The sequence below is a fragment of the Canis lupus genome, chromosome 5 (genome assembly GCF_011100685.1).
Source record: "Canis lupus familiaris isolate Mischka breed German Shepherd chromosome 5, alternate assembly UU_Cfam_GSD_1.0, whole genome shotgun sequence".
Classification (NCBI taxonomy): domain Eukaryota; kingdom Metazoa; phylum Chordata; class Mammalia; order Carnivora; family Canidae; genus Canis; species Canis lupus.
The window spans coordinates 78,174,293-78,194,299 of record NC_049226.1 but is presented as its reverse complement, the minus strand read 5'-3'; the positions used below and the strand labels follow the sequence as shown (position 1 = coordinate 78,194,299).

Here is a 20,007-nt window from a genome sequence, read left to right as displayed (position 1 = left end):
TTCCTTTTTTTTAAAGACCTTATTTACTTATTTTGACAGAAAGAGAGCGAGAGAGCACAAGCAGGGGGAGCAGAGGGAGAGGGTTCCCAGCTGAGCAAGGAGCAGATTCAGGGCTCCATCCCAGGACTCTGAGATCTTGACCTAGCAGAAGGCAGATACTTAACCAGCTGAGCCACCCAGGTGCCCCTAGATTATTTTTCAAAAGCTTTTCTAGATGTCCAAACATAGAAATGTGCAGTTTTCAAGCTTCTGCTTTACCTGCTTCTCTGAGCAATTCTCTGTCCTTATTTCCACACGCTTTTAATGTTATGTGCCCACTACAGATTCCAATGGGGATCTCCCTTTCAAATTCATTAATATTTTATTTGCAGGGAGGTCTTGGAATTTCTCCATAAGTGACTAATATATCCTTTGGGGGGAGGAATCTTGATCTGTTGTCTACTTCCTCAGACACTTGCCAAAAGCTCTCATTTTTATCAGAAACTTCCTGTAGAACTCTGAAAAGTTGCAGTCAGAAGACTGATGATTGGAATAAACCGAAGGAAACCTAACTCTGAATTGTAAGAGTCCTATCTGGGGAACTGGGCCACAGAGAAGGAAGTTCATTTAGGCCACTGCTGAGCAGCCAGGAATTCCTTACAGGGGCCTCGTAAATGAGTAAAGTAGATATGGAAAAACTAATGCCCCCATGACATTGATAACTCATTCTCTGTCAAACTGGCTCAGCAAGGTTAGTGGAGAGCTGCTGTGCCTTGTGGTGAAATCATCATGTTCACCTCTGCCTTCAAAGCTGATTGCCTTCGGGTCAACCTGCAACTTGTTGTCAATCGCCTAAAGCTCCTGGAAAAAAGAAAAAGTGAGTAAATACTCCAGACAGCACAGCAAGCTGCCTCTCATCACTGAGCACTACCCTCCCTCACCCCATAGATCTCCTAAGACATTACTTAGCAATTTTGGAATTCAAAGGAATGTGCCTGACTTGTGGAAATGATGATTATGGTGATCAAATCACTTGAAAGTTTGCAAAGATTGTTCTGTGTCTTGATTGTATCAATATCAGTATTTTGGTTTTGCAAGATATGACCCTTGCCAAAAACTAAGCAAGGGGTACTATGGATCTTTCTGATTTACCTCTTACAAACTGCACTTGAATCTACAATTATCTCAAAATAAAAAGTTTAATTTAAAAAGAAGTTTCCAAAGATTTAAAATGCAAAACAATGTCCAGATTACTGGACTGTTCTTCACCAAAGCAGAGAACTTTATCTAGTCAAGCTTTTTCAAATGTGCAGGAGCTATTAAGTTTGAGCTGCTGGGCAAATTTTTCTCAAGGACTTCCTTACCTTTTTTCAACCCCCCCCCCCAAAAAGAGAAGCTATTTCTTCTATCAGGTGACAGCTCAAGTAGTATTACACCCATGAGTGGGGGTAGTAACTGACAAATGTCTTTTCTTTAAATACAGCTTATTTTCTGTTGCCTCTTGCTTTTTCCTCATTTCAATGGGTTACATGAGCTGTTAACCTTTAATAAACTGAAAAATCGATGATCTCTGATTATGAGGAGGGTAAAATAAATACTGCATGTGCATGCAGTTTTCTGAGTGCTCCATAAATAGCAGTATTTACTATTGAATTACTATAATCTCTTGATAGAGAGGCAGCTGTTACTTAAACTTCCAAAACTGATTTTTGGGCATTCTTTAGAAAATAGGGGCTTAAAGAAGAAACCTTAGGCAAATAAAATTTAGGCAAACCCATTGGTACCCATCATTGTTACCATGAACAATGATGATGGCATTGATGGTGTAGATAGAACTTGTGATTTTTTTTTTTAAGAACTTGTGAACTTTAGTGGCAAAAAAAAAAAAAAAAAACAACTTGTGAACTTTAAACTGCATGCCCATGCGTCCTTTTAGTTGTAACATAAACTATAACCCGGGCACAACATAAATGTTTGCTAATATTTGTAGCTATGTAACAACAGTCCAGTATTAATCTGAAACAAGCCCACTTCTACTATAATTTCTTTTCCCTATGATGTCTAGAGCAGAGAACATTTTCCTACTTTGGAGTTGTTAAGCAACCTTTTGAGAACTGAGTTTTGTGTTTATTTCAGATTCAAAAGTAGTCCCATGTCAAGATTTGCTTGCAATGACAGAGTAACTCTGTTCATGATTAGAAAGTGATCATAAAAAAAAATAAAAAAAGAAAGTGATCATAACTTGGTGAATAGACAGGTTACATATTGGAGGCTCAAGTTCTCCTGACTTGTGGAACACCTGTTTCCCGAGGCTCAGTCATCAGGTACATAACACAAGGTGCTAAGACTTATCTCAGTGGATTGGCCTGGGACAGGTTACATTTGTTACCTCCCCAGCATGACTCTATGTGTTCATTTTATTGGCATAATATGGTGAAAAAGCATAAGAACTTGCATCCTAAAGATTTGGCTTTGTTCTAATTCAGTTACTCCTAACTGCATGACCACGAGCAAGCCATTTAACCTCTCAGTACCTCAATTTTCTCAGCTATAAAATGCAAATAACAAATGCACCACACACAGTATTACAGGGATCAAATGGAACTGTATATATGAAAACAGTTTTTTATTTTTTATTTTATTTTTTTAAAATTTTATTTTTAAGTAATCTCTACCACCCAACGTGCGGCTCGAACTCACAACCCTGAGATCAAGAGTTGCATGATCCACCAACTGAACCAGCCAGACATCCCTGGGGACAGTTTTTTAAATGCAAAGGACTTCATGCGTTCTTCTTTTTTATTTTTTTAAATTTAATTTATTCATGAGAGACACAGAGAGAGAGAGGCAGAGACACAGGCAGAGGGAGAAGCAGGCTCCACGCAGGGAGCCCGATGTGGGACTTGATCCTGGGACTTCAGGATCATGGCCTGGGACAAAGGCAGGTGCTAAACCGCTGAGCCATCCAGGGATCCCCGTTCTTCTTTTTAAAATAATCTTTTTATTATGTGGATATGTGAGTGGCTCAGTCACTTAAGGATCTGACTTCAGCTAAGGTCAGGATCTTAGGGTTCTGGCATTGAGCCCCATTTAGGGCTCTGCACTTAGTAGTACACTCAGTGGGGAGTCTGGTTGTCCCTTTGCCCCATCCCTACTCGTGCTCTCTCTCCAATAAATAAATAAATAAATAAATAAATAAATAAATAAAATTTAAAAATCTTTAAATAACTCTTTTGCTATAAAAATAATAAATGTTCACTACAGAACATTTTAGAAAAGCAGGATAAGCTGAAAGGATAAAACAAAGCATCCCCTTAAAGCAATAGTTCTTAGGCTTCAATAGGTGTTAGAATTGGAGGGCTTATTCAAACACAGATCACTGGGCTCACTTCCAGATTTTCTCATTCAGAATTTCTGAGGTGGGCCCCAAGAATATGCATTTCTAACAGGTTCCGAGGTGATGCTGGTGTTGCTGATCTGGGGATGACACTTTAAGAACCACTGACCTATTATATAATAAAATTTAAAAAAATATATGCACATATGGTTTACATTTTGTATTGTTTTTGTAAAAACAGTTTTACCTTATCACATAACCTGCCTTTTTTATTCAACGAACTCCGCTTCGTACATGCATTTTTCTATAAATGTGCTTTGTGCTGCAGCTGAGCAGTCCCAGAAAACAAGAAAAGAGATTGTTGACCATCTAGCAGCTGGGAAAGATGAACAAGCTCGGATCTGAGTGGAGCACATTATCTGAGAAGACTACCTCGTGGAGGACATGGAGATCCTAGAGCTGTCCTGTGACCTGCTGCTGGCTCGGTTTAGCTTGATCCAGGCCAAAGTAAGACCTATGGAACTTGCACCATTTCTCAGGCTAATAGGGGTGAGAAGGCATCCCTGCCCTCTAGTGAGGGAGAAGGTGGGCTTTAATTTGTTGGGACCGTGCCAAAGGACATTGCCTCTAATTTTTATAGGAAGAAGTAGACTGTTTCAGTCTAAAGAGCCATTTTTAGAACCATATGGTTGTTTTTTCCCCCCCTAAACTTGTAGAAAAGAGACAAAAAAGAATCCATAAATCACCAAATCTGGAACCAAGAATTTTGGTATATTTCTTTCAGTTTATATATGTATTTCTGTATTTTTCTATGTGTGTATAAACACATACATTGGCGCACATATAGTTATATATATTTATATGTACATATTCTAATATCAGTTAAACATTATTTGGCATTATATTTTGAACATTGTCCATAGACTATTTTTTAAAGATTTTGTTTATTTATTTGGGATGCCTGGGTGGCTCAGTGAGCATCTGCCTTCAGCTCAGGGCGTGATCCTGGGGTGCCAGGATCCAGTCCCACATTGGGCTCCCTGTAGGGAGCCTGCTTCTCCCTCTGCCTGTGTCTCTGCCTCTGTGTCTCTCATGAATAAATAAATAAGATCTTTAAAATATTTATTTGTATGAAAGATTTTACTCATTAATTTGAGAGAGAGAGAGAGAGAGCAGGAGTAGGGGGAAGAGGCAGAGGGAGAGGGAGAAGCAGCTTCCCCGCTGAACAGGGAGCTCCACAAGGGGCTGGATCCCAGGACCCCAGGATCATGACCTGAGTTGAAGGCATTTAACCCACTGAGCCACCCAAGTGCCCGGATGCGCTACCTTTGAAGCAGGGGTTGGGGCGAAAGAGAAGCATAAAACCCTGTGTCGCTTAACTTTGTGTTTTTCTTAGGAAACTGGATTCTGGTCTGGCCGATCTATATCTACACTAATCTGAGCAGCTCCTCACATCCATTCAGAGGTACCTGAGTTGAAAATAGTAAGTCTAATAAGTTTTCACTGCCTGTGGCACGACTATAGGTAAGGGTATCCCTAGTGCTATTTGTTTGGAATTGTGGGATTAGTTAGAGGAATCCTTTCTTCTCTCTCTCTCTTTTTTTTAAGGATTTTATTTATTTGTTCATGAGAGACAAAGAGAGAGAGAGAGAGAGAGAGAGAGAGAGGCAGAGACACAGGCAGAGGGAGAAGCAGGGCTTCCTGCAGGGAGCCTGATGTGGGATTCGATCCCAGAACCCCAGGATCACGATCTGAGCCAAAGACCAACATTCAACCACTGAGCTACCCAGGTGCCCTCCTTCTCTTAAAGGACAACCATAAAGGTATTTTCTTCTGTTTAACGTAATTTTTAAAAAAGACTTTATCCATTTATTCATGACAGAGAGAGAGAGAGAGAGAGAGAGAGAGGGAGAGAGAGAGAGAGGCAGAGACACAGGCAGAGGGAGAAGCAGGCTCCATGCAGGGAGCCTGACATGGGACTTGATCCCAGGTCTCCAGGATCAGGCCCCAGGCCAAAGGCAGCACTAAACTGCCGAGCCACCTGAGCTGCCCTTCTCTTCAACTTTAAGTGAAAAAATATTTTTCTTTTAATGGCAATGGTAGAAAAAAATAAATAAACCTTACCTAAAAACAAAAACAAAATCTGAAACTGGATTTCTTTTGTGTAGAGACAGAAATCATAATTTATGAGGTGTTTAGAATTAGAGTTTTTAAGTTTATCACATTTATCAGATATTTAAAAGCAAAGCAAAGCACTTGTTTTGTTGCTATTGCTGTTGTTTTGATGCTAAAAGAATGTACTTCCAGTGAGGTAAGATGAAAGTGATTTTTGCTCTTTTGGTGGCTCTTCATCTCCAGCACATTTGCCATACATAACTTCATGAATTTCACCTTTCTTTCTTTCTTGGTGATGGTCTGCTCCAGTATCTAAGCAGGTGTGTGTAAAGTATAGCCAAGAATATGGCCAACTGTGTTGAACAAATTAGATTGGAACCATCAGTTCTCAGGTAGTACCATTCCAGAGACATATATTTTTCTAAGCCAGTAAGTCCAGGAAAAGCAAATATGAACAAACTTATGGCACATAATTTTGGCAGACTGAAAGATATTTAGAAATAAGTTTCGCATTGGAGGTAGAGCAACTTGGATAAAGATTTTGGACTAGGGGACTCAGATACTTATCAAAAAGCTAGTCTCAAGCAAGCTGAGATGGTTTCTTTATGAAGAAAGCATCCATTTTCCCAAATGTAACTGGCCTGTTAATATGAAGGAAGTTAATATACTTGGAAGCTTCAACTTTGGAACATTTTACATCGTGACCACACGCATAGAATTCAGGACTGACGTTCAGCTGAGACACAGATATCTAGCTACAGTGTTGTTTCATGCTTGTGGACATTCTCAGCCTTCAAGGTATCAATTCTGGTTGGATGGTGCCTTACTGTACTGGTGGTTAAGTATGTTGAATACCACCTCTGACTTAATTCAAATACTTACAAAATTAGACTTCTCAATTCAAAATATTTTTTCTTATGCTTATTTTCTTCCCCTTATTTTACTTGGCTTGAGGTTCTTTCTTCCCAGGATAGGGCTGACTTATATATAAACTAAACTCTTTTTGCTTCAGAGTTTGTAGAGATGTGTGTGACCAAATCTGTTATGTTCTTTATCTTGCAGCTAATGTGTAAAAATTTTTTAAAGGTTTTATTTATTTATTCATGAGAGACACACAGAAAGAGGCAGAGACACAGGCAGAGGGAGAAGCAGGCTCCCCACAGGGAGCATGATGTGGGACTCGATCCCAGGACCCCAGGATCATGTCCTGAGCCAAAGGCAGACACTCAACAACTGAGCCACCCTAGTGCCCCAGCTACTGTATAAGTTAAATGTGAACACTCTACCCCAGGTGCTAGTAGAAAAATACCTGATAGAAATTCCTAAGAACTATAATGTGCCATATAAACCCGAGGCAACCACTATGGTGAGTACTTTCAAGAAGGAAGACTTGACTTTAAAGCTGAGAATTTTTTGTGCACCAAGATATTTTTTTCTCTGCTTAGGAATGTGGCTTCCAGAGTAGCTCTGGCAGGATTGTAAAGCAGGTGACATTTGCACCTTTTCTTCACCTACATACTTTTCCTAACAGAGCTTGACTTCTGCTGTCACATGACCCTTCTAAGCTGGTAACAACAACGTAGAAAACAAAGATGAAGATATCTGAAGTGTTATGTATTTAGAAGTGTGTAAAAAAAACACACACATACACGAAGAAGTGTATAAACATTTTTAGTTCTTAAGACCTCAATTTTATCCCAGGGATAATTTGCATTTTAATAAAGAGCTCTTGGAATAAAAGCTGCAAGATCCTAGGGTGTAAGGCACTTTCTCTTTTGGTGTTGGTTGAGAGTATGGGTTCAGTAGTGAGATGGCCCATATTCAGATCATAGATTCACCATTTGTTAACCGTGAGACCTTAGGCAAGTGAATTACCCCTTCAAAGACTCAGTCCTCTGAACTTTAATAAAGGGGATAATAATAGTTAATAATTATTACCAAGACTCATAAGTTTATTGAGATGATTAAGTGAGCTAATATGAAAAAAAATAAATGAGTTTATATGAATAAGGAAGTTAAATGCAATACGTGGCACGTAGCCAATGTAATAAAGTTTTGCTTTCATCGTCATCACTGAGAATGATTTAAACTTCCAAAAGGTGGTCATGGAGTGTTTCGGGGCAAGAAAGATATGCCCCTAATACCTTCGAACTGCTGAAGTGGCATGTACCATGTTGGATTATGGTTAAGGGGCACACTTTTCTGATGCTTTGCTCCTTGGTGGTTATCTGATCGGGACTCTTTTACTTTCTCTCTTTTTGCTCTCTCGCTTCCAAAGAGTTCTATGGTTTGTTTGAAAGAGGACACTTTATAAAACTTTAGACAACACAGAAAGGGACTTTGAAGAAGTAAAAGCCACATGAAATGCCATGAGAGATGTACCCAAGAGGTCAATCTCTAGACTTGTTCTCTTTCTTCTCTCTTCTTTAGGTGATTTCATCCTACCTCATGGTTTACAATCCCATCTTTAGGGTGAGGGCTTCCACATGTATATTACTAGCTAAGACCTCTAGCTTGATATGAACTCCAAGCTAAGATAGCCACTCACCTTCTTGACATCTTTACCTGGATGTTTCAGAGACATCTCAAACTTAACATGTCCAAAGGTTCTCTCACCCCTTCAAGGACCTACTCTATAGTTCATGGCAATTTCATGCTAGGGCAAAATCTTTATATTTTCCTTGACTCTACCCCTTCTCCCTACCCATAGCCACTGACCAATCTTCAGCAAATCTGTAAAGTAACCAGTCTACCTTCTAAATCTATCCAGAATCCTACTACTTCTCACCACTTCCACTCACAGCACATCTATCTAATCTACAATAATCTCTTGCCTGGATGACTGCAATAGCCTCTTAACTGGTTTTCCTGCCTCTGCTCCTCTTCCTATTAACTGAGGTTCAATATAGTAGAGACCTGGTTAGTACCTAAGTCAGATCATGTCACTCTTATGCATTTAAAGCCTTTCCTTTGGCTTTAAGATATTTATTATTTATTTATTTATTTTAATTATTTTATTTAAGAATGAGAGCATGAGTTGGGAGGGAGAGGCAGAGGGAGAAGGAGAAGCAGACTCTTGGCTGAGCCAGATTTGGGGTGGGGCTCAATCCCAGGACCCTGAGATGCTGCCCTGAGCTGAAGTCAGATGCTTAACTGACTGAGTCACCCAGGTGCCACTGTCAATTGGCTTTTTATTTCACTTAGAATGACAGGCAGCAACTTTGTTCTCATCAAGGAGGCTGCCCACATGCACTCTCACCTCTTCTCACTGACCTCTTTCTTTCTACTCTCCCTCTTATTTACTCTGCCTCAGCCACACCGGCCTCCTTGTGCTTCTTCAAACACGCATGCTGGTTCCCACCTCAGGACCTTTGTACTTTCAGTACTCTGTGTTCTCTGGCTAATCGGCCCCATCTCTCCCTCACTTCCTTCAGGTCTGTACTTACATGTTCTCTTCTCTGGAAGTCACTTCCTAGCTACCTTCTCTGAAATGTCACCTCTTCCCTCTTCTCTGCTTTATGTTTTTTCTCTATTGCTTTTATCTCTGACGTACTGTACAGTTCACTTAGTGATCTTGTTTATTATCTGTTTCTTCCACGGGGATATCAGTTGTATGTGGACAGAAACTCTTGTCTGTTTTGTTCACTGTAGCATCCTTAGCACTGTACTGACTTTACAGTAAGTGGCCAATAGATTCTGTCAAGCAAATTAATAAATCCGGAGTTTACCACCGCTAAAGTTTGATAAACTCTCTCGTAGACCTATCTATACATATTTATGTGTAGCTCTTAATCATTGATGTACCACAGGGTCTGATCTCATAGGCACTCAAAATATAGTTATTGGAAGAGAGAGAAAGAAGAAGCTTGTGGGGGACACCTGGGTGCTCAGCGGTTGAGTGTCTGCCTTCGGCTCAGGGCATGATCCCGGAGTCTGGGAATCAGGTCCCACGTCGGGCTCCCTGCGTGGAGCCTGCTTCTCCCTCTGCCTGTGTCTCTGCCTCTCTCTGTGTCTCTCATGAATAAATAAAATCTTAAAAAGAAAAAAAGAAGCTTGTGGGCCAGAAGCTTGAAGGTTGCTTTAACTGTCATTGACTTACACTGGAGTCTAAGCTTCATGAAGGCAGGAATCACGTCTCTTTGCTCATGGGAGCGCCTGGGTGGCTAGGTTGGTTGGGTGTCTCCCTTTGACACAGGGCATGATCTCAGGGTCCTGGGATTGAGCTCTACCTCCAGGGGGCTCCCTGCTCGTTGGGGAGTCTGCTCCTCCCCCTAGTCTGTGCTCTCTCATGTACTCGCTCTCTCTCTCTCAAATGAATAAACAAAAAACTTTAAAAATTAATTAATTAATTAACTAACAGACATGTGTTATACCCTTCAAAAAAAAGAATTTTTGCATGTAGTGGGTATGCAATAAGCAAATGTGTGATAAAATGAGAATGTAATATGATTCTTACCCTCTTGCCTCAGGCTGAAGCACCAACAGACCTGGTCAGTATTGAATTTACTGAGGATATCAAGAAAGGTGCTCTTGGAGAACAGGTGGAACTGGTTTGATCCACTTCGGGCATCACCAGTCTCTGTACCGGGGCCCTTTCCTATGAGATCCCTAGCACCTTGTTTCTCATGCCTTCCTACTGAAAGAAAGGTCAGTACAGAAAGAGAAACTGAATCTGGAATGATACTACAGGTAGTGGTAGTGTATATTTCTGTGAGCTTTTTGAACAGTACAGTAATCTCTGTGAAGTTTTGTAAACCTGGGGGGCATATTTACAGTCATTTAACTGACATTTGATGTGTTTTTATGCTGAACTCATGAGAAATGGGCCTATAGTCTTTTATCAACCTCCTGACAATACCGCAATATGGACAGCAAGGAACATTTTTATGAGCTGGACAAATCTGAAAGCCTTTAACATACAGTGACTTAGACTTATGTTTCAATATTAATTTATTTGTAGTGAAAACACTTTACTCTCTTGTTGAAAATAATATAAAAATCTCAATAGTTTGTATACATAAATCTGGAGAAGTCAAATAAATAAAAGTTAAAGAGCCATAGACATTAATTTTCTTTATTCTCTATTCCTTCTCTATGAAGTAAAGAGAAATTGTTTTATTCTTTTTACCTTGGTAGGCATTTCTGGGCCATGAAACTCTTTTTTTTAAGATTTTCTATTTTAGGGGTGCCTGGGTGGCTCAGTTGGTTAAGCATCTGCGTTCAGCTCAGGTCATGATTCCAGGGTCCTGGGATCAAGCCCCACATTGGGCTACCTGTTCAGGGGGGCATCTGTTTCTCTTCTCTCCCTCTGCCCCTCCCCAGTGTTCATTCTCTCCCTCAAATAAATTAAAATCTTTTAAAAAAAGATTTTATATTTCAACATAATTTAACCCTGATTTTCCTTGTTGAAATTATTTGAACCACACGTTGTGTATTGCTCAGCTTCCAGTCTTGGAATGCAAGTCCTCTGATTTAAAATAAAAAAGAGTGATAATCTCTAGCTCCATCCATGTCACTGCAAATGGCAAGATTTCATTCCTTTTATGACTGAATAATATTCCAGTGTGTGTGTGTGTTTATATATATATATATATAAAATCTTCTTTATCCATTCATCAGTTGATGGACACTGGGGCTGCTTCTATATCTTGGTGTTGTAAATAATGCTGCTATAAGTCATTCAGAGAAAGACAAATACCATGTGACTTCACTCATATGTGGAATTTATGAAAAAAAATTAGCAGAAGGAAAAAAGAAGAGAGAGACAAACCAAAAAACACTCCTTTTTTTAAAGAGATGTATTTATTTATTTATTTATTTATTTATTTGAGAGAGAGTGAGGGCACAAGCAGGAGGAGAGGCAGAGGGAGGATCAGACTCCCCACAAAGCAGACAGCTCCACGCAGGGGTTTGATCCCAGGTCTCAGCGATTACAGCCTAAGCTGAAGGTAGATAGATGCTCAACTGACTGAGCCTCCCAGGCACCCCAAGAAATGGACTTTTAAAAAATATTTTATTTATTTATTCATGAGAGACACAGAGAAAGAGGCAGAGACATAGGCAGAGGGAGAAGCAGGCTCCATGTAGGGAGCCCGATGTGGGACTCTATCCTGGGACTCCAGGATCACGCCTTGAGCTGAAGGCAGATGCTCAACTGCTGAGCCACACAGATGTCCCAAGAAACAGACTTTTAACAATAGAGAACAAACTGTTGGTTATCAGAGGGAAGATAAGGGGGATGGGTGAAATAAGTGATGAGGATTAAGGAGTGCACTTGTGATGAGCCCTGGGTGATGTATGGAAGTGTTGAATCACTACATTGTATACCTGAAACTAATATAACACTGTATAAAATTAACTGGAATTAAAACAAAAAATGGGACTCCTGGGTGGCTCAGCGGTTGAGCATCTGTCTTTGGCCCAGGGTATGGTCCTGGAGTCCTGGGATTGAGTTCCACATAGGGCTCCCTGCACGGAGCCTGCTTCTCTCTCTGCCTATGTCTCTGCATCTCCTTCTCTCTCTCTGTGTCTCTCATGAATAAATAAATAAAATCTTTAAAAAAAACTTTAAAAATGAGAAAGAAAACTTAATTATGGAAAATTTAAAAATATAGAAAATTAGAATAATACAATGAACTTCCATATACCCGTCAGTTTTAACAGTTGTCAACATTCTGCTTCTTTTATTTCTTTTCTCTTTCTCTCTTCCTGACACTTGTTTTGGTAGAGAAGAAGGAATTTAATTTTTTTTAAATTTTTATTTATTTATGATAGTCACAGAGAGAGAGAGAGGCGCAGAGACACAGGCAGAGGGAGAAGCAGGCTCCATGCACCGGGAGCCCGATGTGGGATTCGATCCCGGGTCTCCAGGATCACGCCCTGGGCCAAAGGCAAGCGCCAAACCGCTGCGCCACCCAGGGATCCCGAGAAGAAGGAATTTAAAGCAAATTTCAGACATATAATTTCACCTGTAAATACTTCAGTGTATATTTCTAACACATACCTTTTGTTTTTATAATATAAAACAATGCCATTATGATGCCCAATACAATGAAAAATAGTTCCTTAGTATTATATAATACTTGATCCACATTATATTTTGCTGATTGTCTCAAAAATGCATTTTTTACAGTTATTTTGTTGAAATCAAGATCCAAAAAGATCTACACATTTTATTTGGTTGATATATTTTTTCATCTTTTCATCCTAACACTTTCTTCTTCCTGGCTTGTCCTTTTCTCCTTGCCATTTATTTGATGGAGAAAAAGCCTAGTGACTTTATTAAACTGAATCATCTTTCACAAGTAGCATCTCCAAGCTTAAAGATAAAAGATTTCCCAATTCTTGTAGGAGACCACAGGTGACATAAGAAGCAAAACTCATAGCCACTCCTAAAGCTAATTTCCAGAAGGCATAAAAAGAAAAAATCACCTTCAGAAGAATGAAGCTTGACTGTGATAAAGTTATTTTTATGAAATATTTATTGAAAACTTACTATGAAAAAATATGTTTGGAACTCCAACCATATCCCAGTGATCTTTTTTTCTTTCAGAGTAACTCCTATAAGAAGAACGATTTAGGGATCCCTGGGTGGCGCAGCGGTTTAGCGCCTGCCTTTGGCCCGGGGCGTGATCCTGGAGACCCAGGATCGAATCCCACGTCGGGCTCCTGGTGCATGGAGCCTGCTTCTCCCTCTGCCTATGTCTCTGCTTCTCTCTCTCTCTGTGTGACTATCATAAATAAATAAAAAAATTAAAAAAAAAAAAAAAGAAGAACGATTTGCTTCCTTCACTGGTTCCTAGAAAGTATGGGGAATTCTCGTAGAAACTGGAATTGCTTAGTATTTGTTGAAGTTTTCCAGTTGTTATAAGACAATTCTTCAGGGTGCCTGGGTGGCTCAGAGAGTTAAGGGTTTGACCCTTGGTCCCAGCTCAGGTCTTGATCTCAGAGTTGTAAGTGTAAGCCCCATTTGAAACTCACTTGAAACTATGGAGGAAAAGACTGTTCCTCCATAGGTGAGAGAAGGTTATTACTGATTCACTAGAAGTACAGTGGGTTCCTTTATAATAGCTAACAGTTTTCAAACTGGATGTGGATCTCAGAGAGATCTTTAGCACAAAGAAGTTTTAAAACCACTACCACACTGGATCATAACGGCACATAGTTTGAAAAAGTGTGCCTTTTTAAAGAGTCCAGATTGTCCTTGAAGTAAGGGCCAAAAAGATTTTACCACTACCACCATTTGCATGATAGAAGAGTTATGTCGTTCGCCAGCCAGATTATATGCTGCACTCTCAAAAGTCATAATAGCCTACTGTCTTTGAGGCTGGGATTTCTTTCTGGAAGACTGTATTATTGTGACTTTTAATTATATGTATTGAAATGAACAGGTCCAGGGACGCCTGGGTGGCTCAGCAGTTGAGCGTCTTCCTTTGGCTCAAGGCATGATCCCGGAATTCGGGATCGAGTCCTGCATCGGGCTCCTTGCAGGAAACCTGCTTCTCCCTCTGCCTGTGTCTCTGCCTCTCTCTTTCTCTGTGTCTCTCATGAATAAAGAAATAAAATCTTTAAAAACAAAATGAAATGAACAGGTCCAAGACTCAACCCCCCAACTTTTCCAAAGCCAGAATCAAGATCCAAGATTGGTTTTGATAACTTTATGCTACCTGATTTGCCCAATATAAACCCTTAAGTGAGCCTATCCATTGACCCTTATGGTTCTGAGGAAGTCAATTTTGAAGATTTTAACCGGAGACTTGAAATGCTGAAGAAAACCACATAATTCCTTGGTCTTGGATTGGGCAATTAATTGGGAATCAGAGCTATTCAGCACAAATTTTAATATGGCTACACATGTGTGGGTCTGAAGTTTTCTCATTTACAATCCCTCCCATCTCTTAAAGTCTATGGTTCTCTGTCCGTAATAATGTGTGTGTGTGTCTGTTTGTACATACACATAAAATTATTCCTGTCTTTTAAAATTTATAAATCTTAGGGGCGCCTGGTTGACTCAGTTGGTTAAACATCTGCCTTCAGTTCAGGTCATGATCCCAGGGTCCTAGGATCCAGCCCAACATGGGCCTCCCTGCTCAGCAGAGAGCCTGCTTCTCCCTTTCCCTCTGCCCCTCCCCCTCCCCCACCTCATACTCTCTCCCTCACTCTCTCTTTCAAATAAATAAAGTCTTTAAACATTTTTTAAATATTAGATGAAGATTCCTGACCTAAAAATTTTTATTAATTATAGTCAATAAATTGTTTTCTCCTGGGTCCTTATTTCTTTCATAAGTATCACTTTTCTCAGGGAGGCAGAATGGTGTGTATTTAAACCCTACCCACTTATTAACTGTAAGATTTTTGGTAAATGGTACCTCCTGTTGGATGTGAATAAGAGAGCAAGGAAACTAGAGAAATATGTATCTTTTTAAAAATGAGTATTTTGGGGGTGCCTGGGTGGCCCAGTTGGTTAAGCGTCCGGCTCTTGGTTTTGGCCCAGGTCATGATCTCAGGGTCGTGCGATTGAGTACAGAGCCCAACACTGAGTCTACTTGTCCCTCTCACTCTGCTCCTCTACCCACCTCTAGAATAAATAAATAAATAAATAAATAAATAAATAAATAAATAAAATATTTTTTAAAATGAGTATTTTAGGGATGCCTGAGTGGCTCAGCAGTTGGATGCCTGCCTTTGGCCCAGGGCATGATCCTGGATTCATGGGTTCGAGTCCCACATTAGGCTCCTTGCATGGAGCCTGCATCTTCCTCTGCCTGTGTCTCTGCCTCTCTCTGTGTCTCTCATGAACAAATAAATGAAATCTTTACAAAAAATAAATAAACAAAAATGAATATTTTAAAGAAAGAATGAGTAAGCACAGAGTGAATGAGAGGTGTTGTTAGGAAATCCTTGAATCTGGTATGTCTGGGCTCTGCCACTTACTAGCTGTGAGCCTCTTTTTTCTTACCTGTAAAATGGAGACAATAATGAGAATGAAAAGAAATAATGTATGTAAAGCTCTTTAGCACTTAGTATGTACTCAATAGATATTAGTTTCCTTTTCAGTTTCTATTTGCTAAGTTCTAGTGGGCTAAATATTAGTGACTCTATGAGATTGGATAAAGGAGAGGCTGAGAAAACTAGATGGTCAGATTAATTATTTTGTTTCTTGTACAGCTGCTTTTGTTTTTAGCAGGCTGTATGCCCAATGCAGGGCTCCAGCTCACTCCCGAGCTGAGATCAAAAGTTTGATGCTTAACCAACTGAACCACAGGCACCCTTGTTTTTCTTTCTTTCTTCTTTCTTTCTTCTTTCTTTCTTTCTTTCTTTCTTTCTTTCTTTCTTTCTTTCTTTCTTTCTTTCTTTCTTTCTTTCTTTCTTCCTTTCTTTCTTTCTCTTTCTTTTTTAAGATTTTATTTATTCATGAGAGACACACAGAGAGAGAGGCAGAGACATAGCAGAGGGGGAAGTAGGCTCCTCAAAGGGAGCCCAATGTGAGACTTGATCCCAGGACCCAAGATCATGACCTGAGGCAGATATTGAACCACTGAGCTACCCAGGCGTCCTTATTTTTTTTTTTTAAGATTTTATTTATTTATTCATAGAGACACAGAGAGGGAGGCAGAGACAGGCAGAGGGAGAAGCAGGCACCATACAGAGAAGAGAGCCTGACGTGGGACTCGATCCCAGGCCTCCAGGATCACGCCCTGGGCTGCAGGCGGCACTAAACTGCTGCGCCACCGGGGCTACCCTTTATTTTTCTTTTTAATAGCCTTTATGTTGTAGAGCAGTTTTAGGTTCTCAGCAAAATGCCAAATTAATTTTTAAAAAGATTTTATTTATTTTTTTGAGAGAAAGAGAGCATGAGTGAGATGGGGGAGGGGTGAAGGAGTGGGAAGGGGAGAGGGACAAGCAGCTTTCCCGCTGAGCTTGGAGCCCACTGCAGGGCTCCATCCTGAGACACTGAGATCATGACCTGGTCAGCTGGCTGACCCAGGTGCCCCTAAATTAATTTTTATTTTATTTTATTAAAGATTTATTTATTCATTTGAGAGAGAGAGGGAGAGAGCATGAGCAGGGGGCAGCTTATTAAAGATTTATTTATTCATTTGAGAGAGAGGGGGAGAGCATGAACAGGGAGCAGGGGCAGAAGAAAAGGGAGAAACAGATTTCCTTCTGAGCATGGACCTGGACATGGGGCTCAATCCCATGACCCATGAGATCGTGATCTGAGCTGAAACCAAATCAGACACTCAACCAACTGAGCTACCCAGGTGCCCCCAAATTAATTTTTAAGTGCAGTTATTGGTTATGCAAAATCTTTATTTCAATATCCTATTTTATGTGTCTAGGAGAGTTTGCATTGCCCCTTTTATAGGTGACAAAGTGATACTTGTAAACCAACTTCTCTCTTTAAAAAAATCAGTTTGATCTTGAATGTTTCATTGTAGGATTTTCTCCTCCTCATAAAAAGCACGTTCATTCAAGGACTATGGAGTCTGAGGAAGGATTTTCCAAATCCAAGGCCAGGGACCCACTTGCACAGCAAGCTGGCTGCCTTGCCTATGGGGTATAGCGCCTCACTCTGGCACCTCTTTGGATGATCACTCCTAGATCATCCTCTGGAATATATAAGCAGTTTGGTTGAGGATTTTGGGGTGTTTCCTCAACTGGGTACCAGGACATTGCTGCGTCAATTACTGTGTATGTCTCAACACTTCTTGGATTTCACAGGCTTATTTTGTTTTGTTTTGCTTTATTTTATTATTTTATTTTATTTTATTTTATTTTATTTTATTTTATTTTATTTTATTTTATTTTATTTTATTTTATTTTATTTTATTTAAAGTAGGCTCCATGCCCAGTGTGGAGCCCAACCCAAGGGCTCGAATCCATGACCACAGGATCAAACCCATGAACATGATATCAAGACCTGAGCTGAGGGATCCCTGGGTGGCTCAGCAGTTTAGCGCCTGCCTTCTACCCAGAGCGTGATCCTGGAGACCCAGGATTGAGTCCCACATCAGGCTCCCAGCATGGAGCCTGCTTCTCCCTCTGCCTCTCTCTCCCTCCGTGTGTCTCTCATGAATAAATAAATAAAAATCTTATAAATAAAATGTTTTTTGAAAAAAAGAAGAGCTGAGATCAAGAGTCAGACACTTATGAAAAAAAAAAAGTCAGATGCTCAACCAGCTAAACCACCCAGGTGCCCCTTCCCAGGCTAATTTTAAAGCCAACTGTAGATCTGCCTGATTTTAGAGGAGTAAATATGGGGCTACGCACTTAAAGAACAACAAAACCAATTTGCCACAGAATTTTCTAGGCAAATCATGGTGCCCATATTAAGAAACTAAAATTACTTGAATAGGAAATGAGTCAGAGCCCTGCTGTGTTTCTGGACGGTGCGTCCCTCTCTGGTGGCCACGGTTTTGTCTTTCCTAAACTAGAGAATGGCACTATTTCCTCAAGTTGGGGTTTGAATTGGTTGCAATCTCACATATCTGGTGAGAGTTTCACTCCAAAAGTGCCAACATAATACAGAATCATTTACACCAAATATAAGTACTCCACGAAAAAGAAAATATTGTGACATGAAACTTCTTGAATGGTCCTCTGGACTGCCTCTTTTAAGAAATGTCTAAAGCAAAGAAGGAGCTTGGGTGAACCTTGTATCCTGTGGGCTTTGGTCTTTACTTTGAAGGAGTATGTATATACTACATTTCCTAATGGTCTTGGTAGGAGGTCAAAGACCATATGGAGTTGGCTATTAGAGTTTCAATTTTTACATTATTTCTACCTCTTTTGTCACAACTGAAAGATTAATTCCTAAACCTTTTTCTCAAGGCGGGATAAATTGTGAGTAGGGAACCATGCTTAAAAGAATTGTAAAAATGCTTTTTTGTGAAAACATTACATAAACAACAGAGGGACTAATTTCTCTCTGACTTTCAGGTTTATTTATAGATTCGGGTGACTCAAAGGAGTGGAGCTGCCTCTTTGACTCACGTCACTGTCACTGTATTTCCTACAGGGTTGTATCTCCTTCGCTCTCCTTTCTCGGCTGAGGTCTCTGGCACGTGGAGAAGCAGAAAAAGTTCCTCATGAAAGATGCTCACCACATTTCTGCAGGGAGAGCTTTCCCTATGTGCTGTAAAATCGTATGGTTTCAGCTGCTGATACTGAGTCATTTGAGAACCCCACTACATCTAAGCCCAAAAAAGAAGGTCCCCTTCTGGTACCACAGATGTCTTTAAAAAAGACCTCTTTCACTGTTTTGGTGCCCAATGACCTCATTTTTCTGCTTCTTTTAGGACTAGGATTTATCTGCCGAATGATAATATCATGATATTTTTGTGTTTGAGGATTTTTTAAAATCTAGTTTTCCTTAGTGAGGTTAAGAGAGGTATGACAGTCTCTTTTGAAAAGTCTATTACAGATTCTGTGCACCTAGGACAATGTGGTATAGTGAAAAGTCTCGGGCAGTACATTTATTAAATGATTATAGGCTATGAGATATACAGTTACCACTCACTTTTCAAAAGTTCACATTAGACCACTTCACTTTTATGAATGACCTATGTTAGTACCTGTTTTCGATAACCAAAGGAGATCTGAAGATTTTCACTTCTACCAAAAAAAAAAAAAAAAAAGTGAAAAGTGAAAATGGCATTCAGTGTTTTTCAGTTAGCTTTTACAGAAGCAGCATGCACACCGAACAGTGAGAGTGGCCCTGCCAAGTTCCCTGAGAACTATGCTAAAATTTAGATAATATTTATCCTAGAGAAAGCTCATATTTATTGAGGCCTTACTATATGCCTGCCACTGTTCTTAGTACTTTAAGTGTATTGGCTCATTTGATAATGACACCAGCTTTAAGATGCCAATGTCACTACTATTATTGACTTCACTTTATAGATGGGTACAATGGGGTTCAGAAATCCTCAGATACGTTAGGTAACTTGCTGCAAGTCACACAATAAAGAGAGGAAGAGCAGCATTTTTAAAAAAAGATTTTATTTATTTTTTCATGAGGGACACAGAAAGAGAGAGAGGCAGAGACACAGGCAGAGGGAGAAGCAGGCTCCATGCATGGAGCCTGAGGTGGGACTTGATCCCAGGTCTCCAGGATCAGGCCCTGGGCTGAAGGCAGCGCTAAACCGCTAAGCCACCCAGGCTGCCCCAAGAGCAGCTTTTTAAACCCAGGCAGTCTAGCACCAGAAACCAACACTTTTAACTGCTGTGGTATAATGCCTGTATAATTTACAAGCTCATGACAGGTGAGGAGCAAATGAATCAATGTATATAAAAACACTTTTGTAAATTGTAAGACACAATGCACTACTGTGACTTGTAGTGGACAATCAATAAATGGCTTAGGTGAATTATTTGGTGGCATAAAAAGTATTTACACTTACATTCTAATGATCCTTGATACTTTCCAAAGTACTTTCACATATTTGATCCTTTTGGATAATAAGCCACTTTTAAAAAAAATATTTTATTTATTTATTCCTGAGAGGCACAGAGAGAGAGAGAGAGAGAGAGAGAGAGAGAGAGGCAGAGACACAGGTAGAGGGAGAAGCAGG

At 40.0% G+C, this 20,007-nt stretch overlaps 1 pseudogene; it reads left to right on the top strand.

Moving 5' to 3' along the window:
- The first annotated feature begins 264 nt into the window (after positions 1-264).
- LOC102155152 lies at positions 265-19,085 on the top strand (annotated as a pseudogene).
- The last annotated feature ends 922 nt before the right edge of the window (positions 19,086-20,007 follow it).